The sequence below is a fragment of the Bos mutus genome, chromosome X, assembly GCF_027580195.1.
Source record: "Bos mutus isolate GX-2022 chromosome X, NWIPB_WYAK_1.1, whole genome shotgun sequence".
NCBI lineage: Eukaryota > Metazoa > Chordata > Mammalia > Artiodactyla > Bovidae > Bos > Bos mutus.
This window is the reverse complement of record NC_091646.1, coordinates 61289497-61296091: the sequence shown is the minus strand read 5'-3', so window position 1 is coordinate 61296091 and position 6595 is coordinate 61289497. Positions and strand designations below refer to the sequence as shown.

Here is a 6595-nt window from a genome sequence, read left to right as displayed (position 1 = left end):
GCACCCTCTCTCATGTATCGAACCCAGACTGGTGTTCTGTTTCACAGATAATATACATGTTTCAATGCTATTCTCTCAAATCATCCCACCGTCACCTTCTCTCACAGAGTCCACAATTCTGTTATTTACATCTGTATCTCTTTTGCTGTCTCGCATATAGGGTCATTGTTACCATCTTTTTAAATTCTGTATATATGCGTTAATATACAGTATTGGTGTTTTTTTCTGACTTACTTCACTCTGTATAATAGGCTCCAATTTCATCCACCTCAACAGAACTGATTCAAGGACATTCTTTTTAATAGATGAGTAATATTCCATTGTATATATGTACCGCTACTTTCTTATCTATTCATCTGCAAATGGATATCTAGGTTGCTTCCATGTCCTTGCTATTGTAAATAGTGCTTCAGTGAAAATTGGGGTATATGTGTCTCTTTCAATTCAGGTTTCCTCAGTATGCATGCTCAGCAGTGGGATTGCTGGGTCATATGGCAGTTCTATTTCCAGTTTTTTAAGGAGTCTCCACACTGTTCTCCATAGTGGCTGTTTCCATTCCCACCAACAGTGTAAGAGTGTTCCTTTTTCTCCAAACCCTCTCTAGCATTTATTGTTTGTAGGCTTTTTGAGAGCAGCCATTCTGACCGGCGTGAGATGGTACCTCATTGTGGTTTTGATTTGCATTTCTCTGATAATGAGTGATGATGAGCATCTTTTCATGTGTTTATTAGCCATCTGTATGTCTTCTTTGGAGAAATGTCTGTTTAGTTCTTTGGCCCATTTTTTGATTGGTCACTTATTTTTCTGGTATTGAGCTGCAGGAGTTGCTTGCATATTTTTGAGATTAATTGTCAGTTGCCTCATTTGCTATTATTTTCTCCCATTCTGAAGGCTGTCTTTTCATCTTGCTTATAGTTTTCTTTGTTGTGCAAAAGCTTTTAAGTTTAATTAGATCTCATTTGTTTATTTTTGCTTTTATTTCCATTACTCTGGGAGGTAGGTCATAGAGGATCCTTCTATGATTTATGTCAGAGAGTGTTTTGCCTATGTTTTCTTCCAGGAGTTTTATAGTTTCTCATCTTAGATTTAGATTGTTAATCCATTTTGAGTTTATTTTTGTGTACGGTGTTAGAAAGTGTTCTAGTTTCATTCTTTTACAAGTGGTTGGCCAGTTTTCCCAGCACCACTTGTTAAAGACTTATTCTTTATATGCTTTTTTTTTTTTTTTCCTGGCTCTGGCTCCTTAAATTAGACAAGCACCACAGAAGTAAGGAAAAAATCAGATCATACACAGATTTTTTTGAATTTTCTGCCTTGACTGTCTTGAATAAGTACAAAATCAAGAATCTTCTGACTTCAACCTAAAATTCATCTAATTCAATTTTTGCGTTAACTGCCTACAAGACCCTTGAAGAAGTTTAGGGTTTTGAGTTAGAAGGTTAAGTGCTATTTCAACATGATTTTTTGCACTATGGCTAACTGCTACACTCAGTGGATACAACCTCTCTTATGTGACAGCCAAGAAGTTCGGATATGACCACGGAAATAAAAGATGTTAAATTATCTGCTCAGGAGGAAGTCACAAATACTAGAACTCAAAGTTCTTTATAGTTGAGTGAGGTTATAACAATAAACCAATTTAACATGTTGGTAAGCAAAACAAAAGAACAAAACTCTTCTGAAAACACTAGCCTTATACCTTCACTGAAACAACTGTCATATCAAATAGACTGAGTGGGATGACTTCTACAAAGTACCTTGGGAAAATCTCAATAAGTGTAATTTTCTGAAATGAAGATCACTGTGATATTTACCCACAGTCTGAAAAAGTGAAAAATGTATAATGCTTCTGGTGAGTTCACTTTGCTAAAATGCTCATTATTGTTTGCAACTTCATCACACTGTGCTGCTACTGCTGCTAAGTCGCTTCAGTCGTGTCCGATTCTGTGTGACCCCATAGACAGCAGCCCACCAGGCTCCCCTGTCCCTGGGATTCTCCTGCAAGAACACTGGAGTGGATTGCCATTTCCTTCTCCAATGCAGGAAAGTGAAAAGTGAAAGTGAAGACGCTCAGTCGTGTCCGACTCTTCGCGACCCCATGGACTGCAGCCTACCAGGCTCATCCATCCATGGGATTTTCCAGGCTAGAGTACTAGAGTGGGTTGCCATTGCCTTCTCCACATCACACTGTGCTAGTGGAATTAATTTTTAAGTGTGGTATCATTAAAGATTAATAGGTAACTTGTATGAGTCCCATTGATATCTTATTTATTTTTGTTTGTGCTGCGTCTTTGTTTCTGCACAGGTTTTTCTCTAGTTGTGGCTAGCAGAGACTACTCTCTAGTAGCAGTGCACAGGCTTCTCATTGTGATTTCTCTTGTTGCAGAGCATGGGCCTACAGGCTTCAGTAATTGCAAAATATGGGTCAGTAGTTGCAGCTCCTGGGCTCTAGAGCACAGGCTCAATAGTTGTGGCACACCTGCTTACTTTCTCCATCGCATTCAGGATCTTCTCAGATCAGGGACTGAATCTGTGTCTCTTGCATTGGCATGTGGATTCTTTACCACTGAGCCAGCAGGGAAGCCCCCTATTGATAATATAAGAATTCAATGAGATAGCACATTAAACTATCTTGAATAAGCATGGTGGTCGTGGTTTAGTCACTAAATCATTTCTGACTCTTACAACCCATGGACTGTAGCCTACTAGGCTTCTTTGTCCATGAAATTTCCCAGGCAAGAATACTGGAGTAGGTTGCCACTTCCTTCTTCAGGGGATCTTCCCAACCCATGGATCGAACCCAGGTCTCCTGCATTACAAGTGGTTTCTTTATCAACTGAGCCACCTACTATATAGTAAATGTTCAGTACTTTTTTTTCCCCTAAGATCATTTAAATTGGGAAAGTTTTATTTTACCCCATTATTAATAGTTATTGTAATTACTGAGTGAACAAAATTTAGAGGCTTATTAATCTAAGATGTAAAGAAGGAGTTACAAAATGAAAATCAAGGCAATTCTGTTAACTTTCCAGCAACAACAAAGGCATCTTTAGAGTAAATGACCCTTTTGCAGAGCTGATCCAGACTTAGTCTTCCTCAGAAGGCAAAGTTATTCCTTTTTGCTAGCCTGGGATATTCTGGGGAACTTCTAAATTAGCCAGTATTAAAATTGAATCCACCTAGAAAATTTCAGAAACCACAGGTTCCTCTGCTAAAATAGAAAGTAGACAGTAGACACAGAGGAAGAAGACCTAATGAATTTACTTTTTCTATCTGGGGAAGCAAAGATTTAATACATTTTTTTTTCTTTCCTCCATTTAATGCTTCTTATAAACTCCAGGAGATAAGAAGGTACTCTTAATTATTTGAGCTTGGAGGATTTTAGGGGATATGTGTCCTTTTATTCAAGTGAAAAAATAAGAGAAAGTTCACCTCTGACCTTACAGGCAGTACAAAATTGACCTCAATAACAGTCCACAACCCAGGAAGGTATAATTTAAAACAACTAAGGTGACAAATAACTTCCAACATATCTGTTTTAACTTGCTAATCTGCCTGTACTTTTCTTTTTATATACATACACAGAATGTCACATTTAAAATTAATATTTTTACACAGCTTGCATCATTCATGCAGATGCCCTAGTAAGAATAATTAAATATATTCTTTGTGGGAGGATTTTTTTCTCTCTTATTCTTTCACTTTCTGTGAAACATCTGTGTGTGATCCTCCTAAAAATTAGGTCTAGCTAGTTAGTTCACAAACATAAGATGAAAGTCCTCTGTGCCATATTATATATATATTCAATTGTAATGCTTTTATTTGTAAAGCATGCCACTTAGTAATTGATTGACTTATGATTTGGGGGTAGGAAATGATGAAACTGGCCCAGCAAAGTAATTTGGGAACACAGAAATTATGGCAATAGGAACAATTCAGAGTAGTACTGAACTTATCCCAGGGGTCCATGGCTGCTAGTCTATCATTACTCTTCAGTAGTAATTCTTTTCTTCAGGAAAAAAAACAATCTTGAAATCATTAATTACATTAAAAAATAATTTACTAGTCATTTTTTTTTTTTTTACAGACACAGAATAATCCCTATTCCTTAATGTTATCCATATGATTCTTTACCATCTGGAATTACTTCATGGCCAAGCTCAAGTCACACTTTGTTCAGAAAGCCTTCCCTGACTACTTCAACCTACATTGCCCTTTCTTCATTGAACATCCATGACACTGATCACCTAAGCCTCATCTTTGATTTTTCATATAATACCATGCCTGTGAAATTGGCTTAGGCTGATTCATCAACAGTTCAGTACCTATTAATGCATAATTATCTCTCTTTACATATGGTGTAATTACATTAAGGATAAGGTTCATATTACATGTTTCTTTGTGTCTCACAGCACATAGCCCAGGACCATGACTGCAGTGTTCACTTAGTAAATGTGTGTTAAATGCATGTGGAATAAATGTCACATTGTTAGATATAAAGTTTGTTTAATTGTTTTGCCGTTTACAATCTAACATTTTAACTGATAACAAAGGTCTTATTTTGTGATAACTTTCTAATTTCTTTTCAGGAATAATATGGGTTTAGAATCCATTTTTTTAAACTACCAGAAACTATGTATTATCTACTTATTCACAAGCTTTCTAAGATGATACTAAGTAAGAAATATTGACACTGGTAACTTGAAATGCATCTTTCTGTATATCAACTGAAACTTATTCTAAATGAGATGTATGTGACAATGTACAATGTATTAGGTATCAACAATGAGAAAAATATAGCTGTTTTTAAGTCCTTTGTCATCTCTTCATTTTCTCCTGGAAATTTAGGAAAATACTATAATGGCTTATACAAATCAAAGACTTGCTTATCATTGGCACTTACCGTTTGTGCTCAATTATAACTAACACAACAAATCTAGTCTCTCCTACATATTACTCTAAGTATAATTTTTGTATTAGAATGGAGACAATCTATCCAAATTTTCCTATGAGTGTATAACACAAGACAGCAAGCCACCACCTATGGTAGCTTTCTTAAAAAGTAGTCTACAGTTTCTGTACTGCATCTGTTTGTTTTTTTTTTTTTTTTTTTGAGTTGACTATTTATGATTGTTGATTTGGAAGTCAACATCTTAAACAATTGAAGGCTATGAGAATTATGGCTGAAACTTTGGCATTATAATTTGCTACATATTGAAAATTCATTTTTTGTTAGTACTTTTCAGAAGGCTTCTTATTTTTCTTGTGTTTAGCTTCATTTTTGGAGAAGGCAATGGCACCCCACTCCAGTACTCTTGCCTGGAAAATCCCATGGATGGAGGAGCCTGGTAGGCTGCAGTCCATGGGGTCGCTAAGAGTCGGACATGACTGAGTGACTTCACTTTCACTTTTCACTTTCATGCATCGGAGAAGGCAATGACACCCCACTCCAGTACTCTTGCTTGGAGAATCCCAGGGATTGGGTAGCCTGGTGGGCTGCCATCTATGGGGTTGCACAAAGTCAGACAGGACTGAAGTGACTTAGCAGCAGCAGCAGCAGCAGCTTCATTTTTTGGACCCATTGAAGAATTGAGGTCTAATGTAGTCCTTGCACATAGAGTAGAGAACACCTAGAGTCACAGCTCCTACAACAAATTCTTGGGCAGCAACTCTCATGTGAATAAGATGAATGAATATTTTCTGATCTTTTCTGTATTTTAACTTGTAAAGACACCATAGGACACCACAGTCATAAAGCCTTCTATCCCTACAAGGACGAAGGAGGAGTCTCTAGATTCCCTGATCAGTCAGGATAACTGGCCTTCGTCCTCATCTGCTGATCATGGGTTATCTGAAGACATTTTTCTCTCTAATAACATGTACCAGGTGCTACACTAGTCAATGGAAATAATCTTCCTTGTCTGCACAGGATGAATGAGGAAACCAGCAAGAGCAAGTATAATCACAATCAACATGACCTGGAAGTATCTGTTTGATATAATGACACATTTTAGATATTTTAATAAGTATACTTATTAAAATAAGTTTTGGAAAAGCTTTAATGTGATATAACTTAGAGAATTCAGCACTATGGCCAATAGTGCTGGGATGAATCTCCACAAAATAAGGACTGGGAATTCAACATGAAGGTAAAGTACAAACTGTCATGGGATGCTTCCTTAACTGTATTTGGAGCTAGCTAATTTAGAGGAAACTGCCAGAACATGGTGGAAAACAATGTGGGTGTTACATGTAAAATAGGTGATAGAGCTGTTTTCCCCTTATTTTTTTTATTACACAAATGGGAATACACTCCTGGTTTTTATATTCTCATCTGTTTTAAGATCTTAGGGTGATGGTGTAGTAGAACTATGTAGGTCAAGACACTTTATACTCTCAACTGTACACAGCCTATTAAAGTTTCCTAAACTTTCATTTTAATTTCTCTAGCCTATAGCTTATTGCTCAAACATAGTTACAATATTGTTTAACAGAAAACACACATGGAAAAAAATATTCAACCACTTCACTCACTTTAATTTTGTTTATTAATTATAAAAATCTTAATTTAAACTAAGAAGTATATATTGAAAAT

The 6595-nt window shown here is 36.4% G+C and overlaps 1 pseudogene; it reads right to left on the bottom strand.

The window, feature by feature from the left end:
• Window positions 1-5565: 5565 nt before the first annotated feature.
• Window positions 5566-5861, bottom strand: LOC138986348 (HIG1 domain family member 1C-like; annotated as a pseudogene).
• Window positions 5862-6595: the final 734 nt, after the last annotated feature.